This window comes from Euprymna scolopes, chromosome 27 (assembly GCF_053919585.1).
Source record: "Euprymna scolopes isolate OS-2025 chromosome 27, ASM5391958v1, whole genome shotgun sequence".
Taxonomy (NCBI): Eukaryota; Metazoa; Mollusca; class Cephalopoda; order Sepiida; family Sepiolidae; genus Euprymna; species Euprymna scolopes.
In genome coordinates, this window is record NC_136508.1 from 110,614,970 (window position 1) to 110,634,750 (window position 19,781).

The window sequence follows — 19,781 nt, forward strand, 5'->3', positions numbered from 1 at the left end:
ACAAACAAATATTACATAAAGTAATACTAATTATATTTTGTTTACAAACAAATATTACATAAAGAAATACTAATTATATTTTGTTTACAAACAAATATTACATGAAGAAATACTAATTATATTTTGTTTACAAACAAATATTACATAAAGAAATACTAATTAGATTTTGTTTATAAACAAATATTACATAAAGAAATACTAATTATATTTTGTTTATAAACAAATATTACATGAAGAAATACTAATTATATTTTGTTTACAAACAAATATTACATGAAGAAATAGTAATTATATTTTGTTTATAAACAAATATTACATAAAGAAATACTAATTATATTTTGTTTACATACAAATATTACATAAAGAAATACTAATTATATTTGTTTATAAACAAATATTACATAAAGAAATACTAATTTTATTTTGTTTACATACAAATATTACATAAAGAAATACTAATTATATTTTGTTTACAAACAAATATTACATAATGAAATACTTATACTATTCTGTTTACAAACAAATATTACATGAAGAAATACTAATTATATTCTGTTTACAAACAAATATTACATGAAGAAATACTAATTATATTTTGTTTACAAACAATATTACATAAAGAAATACTAATTATATTTTGTTTATAAACAAATATTACATAAAGAAATACTAATTATATTTTGTATTTTGTTTACAAACAAATATTACATGAAGAAATAGTAATTATATTTTGTTTATAAACAAATATTACATAAAGAAATACTAATTATATTTTGTTTACATACAAATATTACATAAAGAAATACTAATTATATTTTGTTTACAAACAAATATTACATAAAGAAATACTAATTATATTTTGTTTACAAACAAATATTACATAAAGAAATACTAATTATATTTTTTTACAAACAAATATTACATAAAGAAATAGTAATTATATTTTGTTTATAAACAAATATTACATAAAGAAATACTAATTATATTTTGTTTACAAACAAATATTACATAAAGAAATACTAATTATATTTTTGTACAAACAAATATTACATAAAGAAATACTAATTATATTTTGTTTATAAACAAATATTACATGAAGAAATACTAATTATATTTTGTTTACAAGCAATATTACATAAAGAAATACTAATTATATTTTGTTTATAAACAAATATTACATAAAGAAATACTAATTTTATTTTGTTTACATACAAATATTACATAAAGAAATACTAGTTATATTTTGTTTACAAACAAATATTACATAAAGAAATACTAATTATATTTGTTTATAAACAAATATTACATAAAGAAATACTAATTATATTTTGTATTTTGTTTACAAACAAATATTACATGAAGAAATACTAATTATATTTTGTTTACAAACAAATATTACATAAAGAAATACTAATTGTATTTTGTTTACAAACAAATATTACATAAAGAAATACTAATTATATTTTGTTTATAAACAAATATTACATGAAGAAATACTAATTATATTTTGTTTACAAACAAATATTACATGAAGAAATACTAATTATTTTTTGTTTACAAACAATATTACATAAAGAAATACTAATTATATTTTGTTTATAAACAAATATTACATAAAGAAATACTAATTATATTTTGTATTTTGTTTACAAACAAATATTACATGAAGAAATAGTAATTATATTTTGTTTATAAACAAATATTACATAAAGAAATACTAATTATATTTTGTTTACAAACAAATATTACATAAAGAAATACTACTTATATTTTTTTATAAACAAATATTACATAAAGAAATACTAATTATATTTTGTTTACAAACAATATTACATAAAGAAATACTAATTATATTTTGTTTATAAACAAATATTACATAAAGAAATACTAATTATATTTTGTATTTTGTTTACAAACAAATATTACATGAAGAAATAGTAATTATATTTTGTTTATAAACAAATATTACATAAAGAAATACTAATTATATTTTGTTTACAAACAAATATTACATAAAGAAATACTACTTATATTTTTTTATAAACAAATATTACATAAAGAAATACTAATTATATTTTGTTTATAAACAAATATTACATGAAGAAATACTAATTATATTTTGTTTACAAGCAATATTACATAAAGAAATACTAATTATATTTTGTTTATAAACAAATATTACATAAAGAAATACTAATTTTATTTTGTTTACATACAAATATTACATAAAGAAATACTATTTATATTTTGTTTACAAACAAATATTACATAAAGAAATACTAATTATATTTTGTTTATAAACAAATATTATATAAAGAAATACTAATTATATTTTGTATTTTGTTTACAAACAAATATTACATGAAGAAATACTAATTATATTTTGTTTACAAACAAATATTACATAAAGAAATGCTAATTATTTTTTGTTTATAAACAAATATTACATAAAGAAATAGTAATTATATTCTGTTTATAAACAAATATTACATAAATAAATGTAAAATATATTTTGTTTACAAACAAATATTACATAAAGAAATACTAATTATATCTTGTTTATAAAAAAATATTACATAAAGAAATACTAATTATATTTTGTTTACAAACAAATATTACATAAAGAAATACTAATTATATTTTGTTTACAAACAAATATTACATGAAGAAATACTAATTATATTTTGTTTACAAACAAATATTACATAAAGAAATACTAATTATATTTTGTTTATAAACAAATATTACATAAAGAAATACTAATTATATTTTGTTTATAAACAAATATTACATAAAGAAATACTAATTATATTTTGTTTAAAAGCAATATTACATAAAGAAATACTAATTATATTTTGTTTATAAACAAATATTACATAAAGAAATACTAATTTTATTTTGTTTATAAACAAATATTACATAAAGAAATACTATTTATATTTTGTTTACAAACAAATATTACATAAAGAAATACTAATTATATTTTTTTTATAAACAAATATTACATAAAGAAATACTAATTATATTTTGTTTATAACCAAATATTACATGAAGAAATACTAATTATATTTTGTTTACAAGCAATATTACATAAAGAAATACTAATGATATTTTGTTTATAAACAAATATTACATAAAGAAATACTAATTTTATTTTGTTTACATACAAATATAACATAAAGAAATACTATTTATATTTTGTTTACAAACAAATATTACATAAAGAAATACTAATTATATTTTGTTTATAAACAAATATTACATAAAGAAATACTAATTATATTTTGTATTTTGTTTACAAACAAATATTACATGAAGAAATACTAATTATATTTTGTTTACAAACAAATATTACATAAAGAAATACTAATTGTATTTTGTTTACAAACAATATTACATAAAGAAATACTAATTATATTTTGTTTATAAACAAATATTACATAAAGAAATACTAATTTTATTTTGTTTACATACAAATATTACATAAAGAAATACTAATTATATTTTGTTTACAAACAAATATTACATAAAGAAATATTAATTATATTTGTTTATAAAAAAAATATAACATAAAGAAATACTAATTATATTTTGTATTTTGTTTACAAACAAATATTACATGAAGAAATACTAATTATATTTTGTTTACAAGCAATATTACATAAAGAAATACTAATTATATTTTGTTTATAAACAAATATTACATAAAGAAATACTTATTATATTGTGTTTACATACAAATATTACATGAAGAAATACTAATTATATTTTGTTTACAAACAAATATTACATACAGAAATACTAATTATATTCTGTTTATAAACAAATATTACATGAAGAAATAGTAATAATTTGTTGTTTACCAACAAATATTACATAAAGAAATACTAATTATATTTTGTTTATAAACAAATATTACATAAAGAAATACTAATTATATTTTGTTTACATACAAATATTACATAAAGAAATACTAATTATATTTTGTTTACAAACAAATATTACATGAAGAAATACTAATTATATTTTGTTTATAAACAAATATTACATAAAGAAATACTAATTATATTTTGTTTACAAACAAATATTACATAAAGAAATACTAATTTTATTTTGTTTACAATCAAATATTACATGAGAAAATACTAATTATATTTTGTTTACAAACAAATATTACATGAAGAAATACTAATTATATTCTGTTTACAAACAAATATTACATAAAGAAATACTAATTATATTCTGTTTACAAACAAATATTACATAAAGAAATACTAATTATATTTTGTTTATAAACAAATATTACATAAAGAAATACTAATTATATTTTGTTTACAAACAAATATTACATGAAGAAATACTAATTATATTTTGTTTATAAACAAATATTACATAAAGAAATACTAATTATATTTTGTTTACAAAAAAATATTACATAAAGAAATACTAATTTTATTTTGTTTACAATCAAATATTACATGAGAAAATACTAATTATATTTTGTTTACAAACAAATATTACATAAAGAAATACTAATTATATTCTGTTTACAAACAAATATTACATAAAGAAATACTAATTATATTCTGTTTACAAACAAATATTACATAAAGAAATACTAATTATATTTTGTTTATAAACAAATATTACATAAAGAAATACTAATTATGTTTTGTTTACAATAAAATATTACATGAGAAAATACTAATTATATTTTGTTTATAAACAAATATTACATAAAGAAATACTAATTATATTTTGTATATAAACAAATATTACATGAAGAAATACTAATTATATTTTGTTTACAAACAAATATTACATGAAGAAATAGTAATTATATTTTGTTTAAAAACAAATATTACATAAAGAAATACTAATTATATTTTGTTTACATACAAATATTACATAAAGAAATACTAATTATATTTTGTTTACAAACAAATATTACATAAAGAAATACTAATTATATTTTGTTTATAAACAAATATTACATAAGGAAATACTAATTATATTTTTTTACAAACAAATATTACATGAAGAAATACTAATTATATTCTGTTTACAAACAAATATTACATGAAGAAATACTAATTATATTTTGTTTACAAACAATATTACATAAAGAAATACTAATTATATTTTGTTTATAAACAAATATTACATTAAGAAATACTAATTATATTTTGTATTTTGTTTACAAACAAATATTACATGAAGAAATAGTAATTATATTTTGTTTATAAACAAATATTACATAAAGAAATACTAATTATATTTTGTTTACATACAAATATTACATAAAGAAATACTAATTATATTTTGTTTACAAACAAATATTACATAAAGAAATACTAATTATATTTTGTTTACAAACAAATATTACATAAAGAAATACTAATTATATTTTTTTACAAACAAATATTACATAAAGAAATAGTAATTATATTTCGTTTATAAACAAATATTACATAAAGAAATACTAATTATATTTTGTTTACAAACAAATATTACATAAAGAAATACTAATTATATTTTTTTACAAACAAATATTACATAAAGAAATACTAATTATATTTTGTTTATAAACAAATATTACATGAAGAAATACTAATTATATTTTGTTTACAAGCAATATTACATAAAGAAATACTAATTATATTTTGTTTATAAACAAATATTACATAAAGAAATACTAATTTTATTTTGTTTACATACAAATATTACATAAAGAAATACTATTTATATTTTGTTTACAAACAAATATTACATAAAGAAATACTAATTATATTTGTTTATAAACAAATATTACATAAAGAAATACTAATTATACTTTGTATTTCGTTTACAAACAAATATTACATGAAGAAATACTAATTATATTTTGTTTACAAACAAATATTACATAAAGAAATACTAATTGTATTTTGTTTACAAACAAATATTACATAAAGAAATACTAATTATATTTTGTTTATAAACAAATATTACATGAAGAAATACTAATTATATTTTGTTTACAAACAAATATTACATAAAGAAATGCTAATTATATTTTGTTTATAAACAAATATTACATAAAGAAATACTAATTATATTCTGTTTATAAACAAATATTACATAAAGAAATGTAAATTATATTTTCTTTATAAACAAATACTACATAAAGAAATACTAATTATATTTTGTTTACAAACAAATATTACATAAAGAATTACTAATTATATTTTGTTTACAAACAAATATTACATAATGAAATACTAATACTATTCTGTTTACAAACAAATATTACATAAAGAAATACTAATTATATTTTGTTTACAAACAAATATTACATGAAGAAATACTAATTATATTTTGTTTACAAACAAATATTACATAAAAAAATGCTAATTATATTTTGTATATAAACAAATATTACATAAAGAAATACTAATTATATTCTGTTTATAAACAAATATTACATAAAGAAATGTAAAATATATTTTGTTTACAAACAAATATTACATAAAGTAATACTAATTATATTTTGTTTACAAACAAATATTACATAAAGAAATACTAATTATATTTTGTTTACAAACAAATATTACATGAAGAAATACTAATTATATTTTGTTTACAAACAAATATTACATAAAGAAATACTAATTAGATTTTGTTTATAAACAAATATTACATAAAGAAATACTAATTATATTTTGTTTATAAACAAATATTACATGAAGAAATACTAATTATATTTTGTTTACAAACAAATATTACATGAAGAAATAGTAATTATATTTTGTTTATAAACAAATATTACATAAAGAAATACTAATTATATTTTGTTTACATACAAATATTACATAAAGAAATACTAATTATATTTGTTTATAAACAAATATTACATAAAGAAATACTAATTTTATTTTGTTTACATACAAATATTACATAAAGAAATACTAATTATATTTTGTTTACAAACAAATATTACATAAAGAAATACTAATTATATTTTTTTTTATAAACAAATATTACATAAAGAAATACTAATTATATTTTGTTTATAAACAAATATTACATGAAGAAATACTAATTATATTTTGTTTACAAGCAATATTACATAAAGAAATACTAATTATATTTTGTTTATAAACAAATATTACATAAAGAAATACTAATTTTATTTTGTTTACATACAAATATTACATAAAGAAATACTAATTATATTTTGTTTACAAACAAATATTACATAAACAAATACTAATTATATTTTGTTTATAAACAAATATTACATAAAGAAATACTAATTATATTTTGTATTTTGTTTACAAACAAATATTACATGAAGAAATACTAATTATATTTTGTTTACAAACAAATATTACATAAAGAAATACTAATTATATTTTGTTTACAAACAAATATTACATAAAGAAATACTAATTATATTTTGTTTATAAACAAATATTACATGAAGAAATAGAAATTATTTGTTGTTTACCAACAAATATTACATAAAGAAATACTAATTATATTTTGTTTACAAACAAATATTACATAAAGAAATACTAATTATATTTTGTTTACAAACAAATATTACATAAAGAAATACTAATTTTATTTTGTTTACAAACAAATATTACATGAAGAAATACTAATTATATTTTGTTTATGAACAAATATTACATAAAGAAATACTAATTATATTTTGTTTACAAACAAATATTACATAAAGAAATACTAATTTTATTTTGTTTACAATCAAATATTACATGAGAAAATACTAATTATATTTTGTTTACAAACAAATATTACATAAAGAAATACTAATTATATTCTGTTTACAAACAAATATTACATAAAGAAATACTAATTATATTTTGTTTATAAACAAATATTACATAAAGAAATACTAATTATATTTTGTTTACAATCAAATATTACATGAATAGATACTAATTATATTTTGTTTACAAACAAATATTACATAAAGAAATACTTATGATATTTTGTTTACAAACAAATATTACATAAAGAAATACTAATTGTATTTTGTTTACAACAAATATTACATGAAGAAATACTACTTATATTTTTTTTCAACAATAACGAATTTGTTTACTTTTTAATAAGAATATATTTTAAATATTTATTTTATATTTTCAGAGTTTGCAGAAATCAACAGAAATCAATTATTTGATTAGAATGGATCTTCATTTTCCGTTGATGATAAAAGAAACTCATAACATATTTGGAAATGTCCACACATAAATCTCGTGAAAATATCTGAAAGCAATCATAGACTTGTGAAACATTGACATCAAAAAAGGCATGAAAAATCCAAAAATACAAAATAAATCCTACATCTATAATTTTTAAGAAAAATAACAAATTTTATTTAGAACCTTAACAGAATAAACATCCCTAAAACTAAAATCAGTACAAATTAGAGTTGATAAAATGAAAACATATTTTACTAACAAAGGTGAAAATGTGAAGGTTAAAGAGTTGTTTTTTAAAAAATGCATGAAAATTCTGCAAAATATACATTTATTATAAAAAAAAATTGAAGTCTAAGACGAAATATTTCTTTAAAAATCTGGTGTATCAAAGTCCAACGAGTAGATAAAAGAGACACAAAGAGAAAAGAAAAACAAAAATTCTGTATTAAATGTAGATTGTTTTTATTTGTGGAAAGTCATGTTTATTGTGGAACATTCGAATACATACTATAGAATATTAAGTTTATTAAATTGTATTTTTTCGCATTGATATTAAGTCTGTTTTACTATATGCAAAGTAATATGGAAAACAATCAACATTCTTCTACCAAGTCACATTTATTACAACATATGCGAACACATACAGGAGACAAACCACATTCTTGTGAAGTATGTGGTTATTCTTTTTCACGAAAGTCACATTTGTCGCAACATATGTGTACACATACAGGAGACAAACCACATTCTTGTGAAGTATGTGGTTTGTCTTTTACACGGAAGTCACATTTGTTGCAACACATGTTAACACATACGGGAGAAAAACCACATTCTTGTAAAGTATGTGGTTCTTCTTTTTCACGAAAGTCAAATTTGTTGCAACATATGTTTACACATACAGGAGAAAAACCATATTCTTGTAAAGTATGTGGTTCTTCTTTTATATGCAACTCACATTTGTTGCAACATATGCGAACACATACAGGAGACAAACCACATATTTGTGAAGTGTGTGGTTCTTCTTTTACACGGAAGTCACATTTGTTGCAGCATATGTTTACACATACAGGAGACAAACCACATTCTTGTGAAGTATGTGGTTCTTCTTTTACACGGAAGTCACATTTGTTGCAACATATGTTTACACATACAGGAGAAAGACCACATTGTTGTGAAGTATGTGGTTCTTCTTTTACACAGAAGTCACATTTGTTGCAACATATGCGAACACATACACAAGAGAAACCATATTCTTGTGAAGTATGTGGTTCAACTTTTGCACTGAAGTCATATTTGGTGCAACATAAGCGAACACATACAGGAGAGAAACCATATTCTTGTGAAGTATGTGGTTCCACTTTTGCACTGAAGTCATATTTATTTCAACATATGCGAACACATACAGGAGAGAAACCATATTCTTGTGAAGTATGTGGTTCATCTTTTGCACTGAAGTCATATTTGTTGCGACATATGCGGACACATACAGGAGAGAACCCCTATTCTTGTAAAGTATGTGGTTCCGTTTTTTCACGAAAGGCAAATATGTTGCAACATATGCAAGCACATACAGGATGCAAATCACATTCATACAAAAAAAGTTAACTTTAATTAATCATACACACGGAAGAAAATATATCATTTCTATGGTTAAACGATGATAAATATATTAATTTTCATAATCAAGATGTAAATATTTAATTAATAATTAAATAATTAATTACTGTAACATCATGTACTGGTTAAACGATGATGTTCAATAAAGTATAATATATTATGTCTTTACAACCACTGTACTTCTGATTTAATATATTTACACTACAAGTTAATCAACGAATATAAAGTAATAAATTAATTGCTCTTGGGTAATTATTTGTTGTTAAAGTTTCGTCCCAGAATGAGGTCCAGAATAAATCTCTAGTTGTGTGAAGGTGCATATAAATGTATCAACCAAACTATTGTAACATTACGTTATTGTAACATCATTTGTGAAATAAGTGGATGCAGCTGTAATATGTGATCATTGCGGTCCGTTTTACAATCAATCCCAACGTGAAGATAAAATAAATATTGCAATTTCTTTTCGGTGCCCTTCTACTGTTGTGTTACAAGTCATGTTTCTAAACTGCTATTACGATTTTGAAGACATGCTCATTAAATACGGCATATAATGAATGAGATATATTACAATAACAAAACGAATAAATAGATAATAATTTACATGTAAATTTCTATCTTCTTAATAATTTTTATGATTCATATAACATGAATAAAATTTCCCTTTAAAAATATGTAATAAAAATATTAATAAAAATATGGTTAAGGTGCATTTAAATGTAGTTTGAATAAGTGAGATCAAGAGACTCACGTATAAAATCTTTATTTAAATGGCATACACAGAATTATACTTTTTGTTTGATGTTTGAATGTAACTCCAGATATTTTTTATATTTATTTTACCATATAACTAAATAAATAATACTCTGAAATGTATTCCACATAAGCAATTTACCTTCTACTGTTTTTTGTATTTTTTTTATTTATTGCATTTGTTCATTGATACATTTTCAATATAAGAACCAGCGTTTTTTTTTGTATTATATTTTACTTTGGCGTTCTTTGTTTTTGTATTTAATACCTGCGAAGGGAAAAATTTGCAACTTTTTGTAAATAAAATTTCTTCTTCATTTGAAAACAAGACCTGTCTATTTTATTCTCCCTCCCCTCGTTTTTATTTCATTCTTTTATGTTTTTTCTGCGGGTTTGTTCGCATCAAATTTATCTGAAAGAGGATAATTTTCATACTGTTGTTCTAAGTTAACAACTAGCAAGTACTTGTGTTTCAAATTTTTTAAAAAGTGCTTGAATATAGTAAAAACACTAAAGCTTTTCGTTTGTTGTCTTTTTGGGGGACGGAGGGTTTGAGGCGCCGCTATTATCTCAAAGAACCAGCTGTGTCAACTTTGCAATATTTGTCAATAATTATTTACAAAATATTTTATTTAAAATCATTTTTATTTAAAATTAAATCATTTTCTAAAATATTTCGTTTATATATGTTATATATGTTTATATATATTTTGCTTTTAAGTAAAATTTAAATAAATAATTTATAAAATATTGTTTGTATCCATCTTCATTCAAAGGGGTTACTTTTCGGTAGCTTCACCGGTTGTTAACCTAAATTTTCTAAATGTCAGAACAGGACTTGTCTGCAGGACCTACTTATCTAAGCTGCACCCATCTTCCTTTGATGAAAGTAGCTAATTTTCAATAGCAAAGTGTCGCTACACTGTCATTTTCAACGTGACTATCTCGTCCATTGTTTTTCTCAGTTTGGATAAGTTGGTCTTTTTCATGTTAAATGACTTTGTGTTAATTTTTTGCAAAATCTTAAATTAATAAGTTATTTGTGATCAAATTATTTTTATTTTCTTTATTCACTGTTTTATCTGAAGACAATACAGCGAAATGAAAGTGTAGTATCTGTTCTTGTTTTATCTTCTCATACCAGCAGTGTCTCGTCTTTTCATTATTCTGCCAGATTTTGCTTAATTGAATGATTTATAGTTCGACGCAATCGCATGAGTTGCATCATCATCCCATGCATTACCACCTACTTTGATAGGGAGGTTGATTATTTGTCAATAATTAAGGCACTGCTAAGGTTGAATAATATGAGTTATTCCCCCTAGATGCATCCTTACGTAATAAAGATAAATCTAGGTAGTTTTGTTCCTCGACTTCCAGAAAAGATAATAAACAATGTATGGTAAATGTGTAGTTTAGCGGCATAAACTATTTGATAGACAAAATGTTATAAAAGCTTGTTGCGTCAAGGGATCAGATCAAAAGAGAGTGTTGTAGCAGCCAATACTCGCTACATCACAAGCAGAAGCTAATTCTCACAATTCGAGATTTGGAATCCATTTCCTCTTGGCTTGTCCAATCACAAGCCAACTTTCTATCACGTGACAGAGTATATAAAAGCGAAATCTTAAACGCTCAATCCTTTTTCTCGGTGCTCTGTCAAGCAGCACACATTGCCAAGGGACTTCAGCCCTCGGTCGAACGTGAGTACTACAAGCTAACAATTGTTCACTTCTAACTACCATTTAGTTCCACGTGCTGTACCCAAACGATCATTCTTTGTCATACTAAGGACTATACACACACACGCACTCTTACATACATAAATACACTGAAGTCTTTGCCCTCTCTTTCTCTTGTAACTGGCTTCCATTCGTACCGACGGCTACTACCTATAAACGGAACTGAACTGTTCTCTTCTTCAACCAGCCGGCATGATATTAATTCTCTCTTTCAAAAAACTCTTTTCATGATTACTACAAGCGAGCATGAATAATGAACTCTCTTACGAATACGTTTTTCTCTTTTACTAAAACTACTAACGAAAATGACATAAAGTTTATTTATTAATATAGAACGAAACTCCATTAAGCTTAAAAACAACAAGCTTTCAGCAACATTTCACATTCAAAAACACGTGTCACATAAACAAAGATAAAATATTTAAGTGGAAATACATTTCAATAGAAATACATCCCATATTTTCACATAAACAAAGCTAAAATATTTTAGTGGAAATACATTTCAATAGAAATACATCCCATATTTTCACATAAACAAAGCTAAAATATTTAAGTGGAAATACATTTCAATAGAAATACATCCCATATTGTCACATAAACAAAGCTAAAATATTTTAGTGGAAATACATTTCAATAGAAATACATCCCATATTTTCACATAAACAAAGCTAAAATATTTAAGTGGAAATACATTTCAATAGAAATACATCCCATATTTTCACATAAACAAAGCTAAAATATTTTAGTGGAAATACATTTCAATAGAAATACATCCCATATTTTCACATAAACAAAGCTAAAATATTTTAGTGGAAATACATTTCAATAGAAATACATCCCATATTTTCACATAAACAAAGCTAAAATATTTAAGTGGAAATACATTTCAATAGAAATACATCCCATATTTTCACATAAACAAAGCTAAAATATTTAAGTGGAAATACATTTCAATAGAAATACATCCCATATTTTCACATAAACAAAGCTAAAATATTTAAGTGGAAATACATTTCAATAGAAATACATCCCATATTTTCACATAAACAAAGCTAAAATATTTAAGTGGAAATACATTTCAATAGAAATACATCCCATATTTTCACATAAACAAAGCTAAAATATTTTAGTGGAAATACATTTCAATAGAAATACATCCCATATTTTCACATAAACAAAGCTAAAATATTTTAGTGGAAATACATTTCAATAGAAATACATCCCATATTGTCACATAAACAAAGCTAAAATATTTTAGTGGAAATACATTTCAATAGAAATACATCCCATATTTTCACATAAACAAAGCTAAAATATTTAAGTGGAAATACATTTCAATAGAAATACATCCCATATTTTCACATAAACAAAGCTAAAATATTTAAGTGGAAATACATTTCAATAGAAATACATCCCATATTTTCACATAAACAAAGCTAAAATATTTTAGTGGAAATACATTTCAATAGAAATACATCCCATATTGTCACATAAACAAAGCTAAAATATTTTAGTGGAAATACATTTCAATAGAAATACATCCCATATTTTCACATAAACAAAGCTAAAATATTTTAGTGGAAATACATTTCAATAGAAATACATCCCATATTGTCACATAAAGAAAGCTAAAATATTTAAGTGGAAATACATTTCAATAGAAATACATCCCATATTGTCACATAAACAAAGCTAAAATATTTTAGTGGAAATACATTTCAATAGAAATACATCCCATATTTTCACATAAACAAAGCTAAAATATTTTAGTGGAAATACATTTCAATAGAAATACATCCCATATTTTCACATAAACAAAGCTAAAATATTTAAGTGGAAATACATTTCAATAGAAATACATCCCATATTTTCACGGAAAATAAACTTTTCAACTGGATACATTTCCTCGCAACAAAAAGAAACACATTTTTTCTTTCACAACGGCTACATGTAAAAAAAACGGCTACATGTAAAAAAACACCAGCTTACAAAAAGAGGAAACACGTTCTTAGTGTTCGAAAAATTCTAATATCTGGCTTGGACTTTCGCTGTTTTCAATGCTACCTTCTTCTCTTACTAACCCCCGTGCATTTTACCACAACAAAAACATGGGTCAACTCAACTCCATTTACACACTTGGTGCAAACATTCCCTGCTAAAAAAATATTCCCCTCTCAAAATTATCTCACAAAAAACAATTCCTTTCACAGAAAAGCAACAATTTTTTTTCACAGAAAAAAAATAACTGTTTACTAAACAGTCGAGTCGAACAAAAACGCGTTACTGGCGATTAGCCATCCAAAACACTCTTCGCAGAAGAACACACTCGAAACATTTATTTTCCCAAGCTTTACTGAAGTAAACGAGTCAACAAAACAATTTATCACCGACGTTTAGCAACTTAACGACTTCCAATTCCACTGGAATTGTTAAAATTTAGAACAGATTTTACAAGCAACTGTAATGGCCGGACATATTACAAAATCCTCACTATTTCGAATGTTTTTAATTACAACTGACACACATAAAGAACCTCTCTTTTATTTCGACAAACATTTTTTTCAGAAACCTTTACAATAAGGGGGTATCTGTAGCAGCCGACACTCGCTACATCACAGGCAGAAGCTAATTCTCAGGATTTTAGATTTAAAATCCATTTTTTCCAGGCTTGTCCAATCACAAGACAGACGTGACAAAGTATATAAACGGCGAAATTTGAAACTCACAATCCTTTTTCTCGTGGCTCTGTCACGCAGCACACATTGTCAATGGACTTCAGCAAAACTTGGCCAAACGTGCGTACAACAAGCTTACTATGGCTCTCTTTTAACTACCATTTATTTCCGTGTGATGTGGTGTACCCACACGAACATTCTTTGTCATGCTAAAGAACATACATCGACACACACCTACTCTTTCTTACGATGAGACACTAACCCTTCACCTTGTCGCTACTATCGGATACACAAATGCAATAATAATAATAAACTCTCTTACTAATGCGTTTCCTTCTCCTACTAATGCTACTAACAAAAATGACAAATAAAGTTGTTTATTAATATAGAATGAAACTCTATTGCCAACGCAATGGAGTTTCATTCTATATTAATAAACAACTTTATTAGTAAAGGAGTTTATTATTATTATTGCATTTGTGCATCCGATAGTAGAGACAGGGTGAAGGGTTAGTGTCTCATCGTAAGAAAGAGTAGGTGTGTGTCGATGTATGTTCTTTAGTTCTCATCTCTATAGTGTCATCACTTTATGATAATGAACGTTTAATGGTGGATGTCGTTAGTGTTACGACGTTAATGAAATTACGTTTTTCTAATTCCTTGACGCAAACAAATAAAAGGGTGTCAAAATCAGCATCAAAACGAAGTCGAATATAAAAATCAATAATGGGGTTTTATTTAACCTAGCAAGAAATAATGAATCATGTTTTTTGTTGTCATATTTTTTATGTGTGTGCTGATGCAACACACGAGTCAAGAAAGTAATTAATAAATCGCCGAAATTTGTGAGAATGTAAAAATATTCTGCAAAGAATAGTCTGGTATATAGATGATATTTGTACTGAATGTATAGGTGTTGGGTCTTTTTATATATTTTTAAAAAGTCTGATATGATTTGAATTAAAACATGTAATAAAAAGCAGGAGAGAGATATATTTGATAATTCATATATATATATTTGATAATTCATATATATATATATATTTGATAATTCATATATATATATATATTTGATAATTCATATATATATATTTGATAATTCATATATATATATTTGATAATTCATATATATATATATATTTGATAATTCATATATATATATTTGATAATTCATATATATATATTTGATAATTCATATATATATATATATTTGATAATTCATATATATATATATATTTGATAATTCATATATATATATATATTTGATAATATATATATATATATTTGATAATATATATATATATCTTTGATAATATATATATATATATATATATATTATAATATATATATATATATTTGATAATATATATATATTTGATAATTCATATATATATATTTGATAATTCATATATATATATTTGATAATTCATATATATATATATATTTGATAATTCATATATATATATATTTGATAATTAATATATATATATATATTTGATAATTCATATATATATATATATATATTTGATAATTCATATATATATATATTTGATAATTCATATATATATATATTTGATAATTTATATATATATATATTTGATAATTCATATATATATATATATTTGATAATTCATATATATATATATATTTGATAATTCATGTATATATATATATATTTGATAATTCATATATATATATATTTATTTGATTATATATATATATATATTTGATAATATATATATATATATATTTGATAATATATATATATATATATGATAATATATATATATATATATATTTGATAATATATAAATATATATATTTGATAATATATATATATATATATGATAATATATATATATATTTGGTAATATATATATTTGATAATATATAAATATATATATTTGATAATATATATATATATATGATAATATATATATTTGATAATATATATATATATGATAATATATATATATATATTTGATAATATATATATATATGATAATATATATATATATATATTTGATAATATATATATATATTTGATAATTCATATATATATATGATAATTCATATATATATATATATATGATAATTCATATATATATATATGATAATTCATATATATATATTTGATAATTCATATATATATATGATAATTCATATATATATATATATTTGATAATTCATATATATATATGACAATTCATATATATATATATTTAATAATTCATATATATATATGATAATTCATATATATATATATTTGATAATATATATATATATATATTTGATAATTCATATATATATATATTTGATAATTCATATATATATATATATATATTTGATAATTCATATATATATATATATTTGATAATTCATATATATATATTTGATAATTCATATATATATATTTGATAATTCATATATATATATTTGATAATTCATATATATATATTTGATAATTCATATATATATATATATATATATTTGATAATTCATATATATATATATTTGATAATTCATATATATATATATATATTTGATAATTCATATATATATATTTGATAATTCATATATATATATATATATATTTATAATTTATATATATATATATATTTATAATTTATATATATATATATATTTATAATTTATATATATATATATATATATTTATAATTTATATATATATATTTATAATTTATATATATATATATTTAAAATTCATATATATATATTTATAATTCATATATATATACATATTTATAATTCATATATATATATATATTTGATAATACATATATATATATATATTTGATAATTCATATATATATATATATTTGATAATTCATATATATATATTTGATAATTCATATATATATATTTGATAATTCATATATATATATATTTGATAATTCATATATATATATATTTGATAATTCATATATATATATATTTGATAATTCATATATATATATATTTGATGATCCATATATATATATATTTGATGATTCATATATATATATATTTGATAATTCATATATATATATATTTGATAATTCATATATATATATATATTTGATAATTCATATATATATATATTTGATAATTCATATATATATATATTTGATAATTCATATATATATATATATTTGATAATTCATATATATATATATTTGATAATTCATATATATATATATTTTATAATTCATATATATATATATTTGATAATTCATATATATATATATATTTGATAATTCATATATATATATATATTTGATAATTCATATATATATATATATATTTGATAATTCATATATATATATATATTTGATAATTCATATATATATTTGATAATTCATATATATATATATTTGATAATTCATATATATATATTTAATAATTCATATATATATATATATTTGATAATTCATATATATATATTTGATAATTCATATATATATACATATATATATATGATAATTCATATATACATATATATATATATATATATATATATATATATATATGATAATTCATATATATATACACATATATATATGTATATGATAATTCATATATATATACACATATATATATATATTTGATAATTCATATATATATACATTTGATAATTCATATATACATACACTTGTGCCCGATATTATTCATACCCCACCTTGAAAATTGAGTTTATTATGTGTAACTTTGTAAGAATTTATTGTTTACGTCCATATTGATACATATTCTTAATAAACCCCTTCTGATCATTTTCGTCATTTTAAAATCTCGGGATACTCGTAATAAAAGAAATATACAGCTATTTATAAAATCTGCAATGTTCAAAAATAATCATACCCCCTTATTTTTTCAGTATTAATCGAATTTCTGACTGTTTGTTTCCTGTTTGATTCTTATTTTGAATGCTTTTATACAACCTTTGATTAATTTCATTTCGTTTTTTGCATTTTTCAGAAATTAAAATGATATCAACTGAAAACCAATAAAAGAATAAAAATTATTAGAATGGGGAAGAAAAAGAGCTGAGTAATTATCTTAGGACTAAAATTGCGAATTCACATAAGGATGGTTTAGGTTACAAGTCAATTTCCAAGAAATTTGAGGTCCCTACAGCAACAGTACAGAGCATCATCAAAAAATTCCAGAGCCACCACACAACAAACAACTTGATTGGTAGAGGAAGGAAAAGGAAACTGTCTGCTAGAGCCACCAGGAATATTGTAAGAAGTGTTAATGCAAATCCAACCACCACTACTAAGGACATTTTAGAAAATCTGGAGTCTTCTGGCATAAAAATATCAAGGCAAACATTGCAAAGGACTCTGCATGAAAATGGTCTGAAAGGAAGAAGACCAAGAAGGACTCCATTGCACACCGGAAAACACCTTGCAGCACGTCTAAAGTTTGCTAGGACCCATGTGAATTCTCCAGAGTCCGTTTTCTCAAGTATTTTGTGGACTGACGAAACAAAAATTGAATTGTTTGGCCATATGGATGCTTCTTACGTTTGGAGGAAGAAAGGAGAAGCTTACAACCCAAAGAACACCATACCCACGATGAAACATGGTGGTGGTAGCCTAATGTTTTGGGGCTCCTTTTCGGCTAGTGGTCCAGGTAGTTTGGTCAAGATAGATGGAACCATGAAGAAGGAGCAATATTTGGAGATACTCCAGAAAAACATTAGACAGGATGCGGAGAATCTCAATTTAGGACCAAACTGGGTCCTTCAACAGGATAATGATCCAAAACATACTGCCAAAATAGTC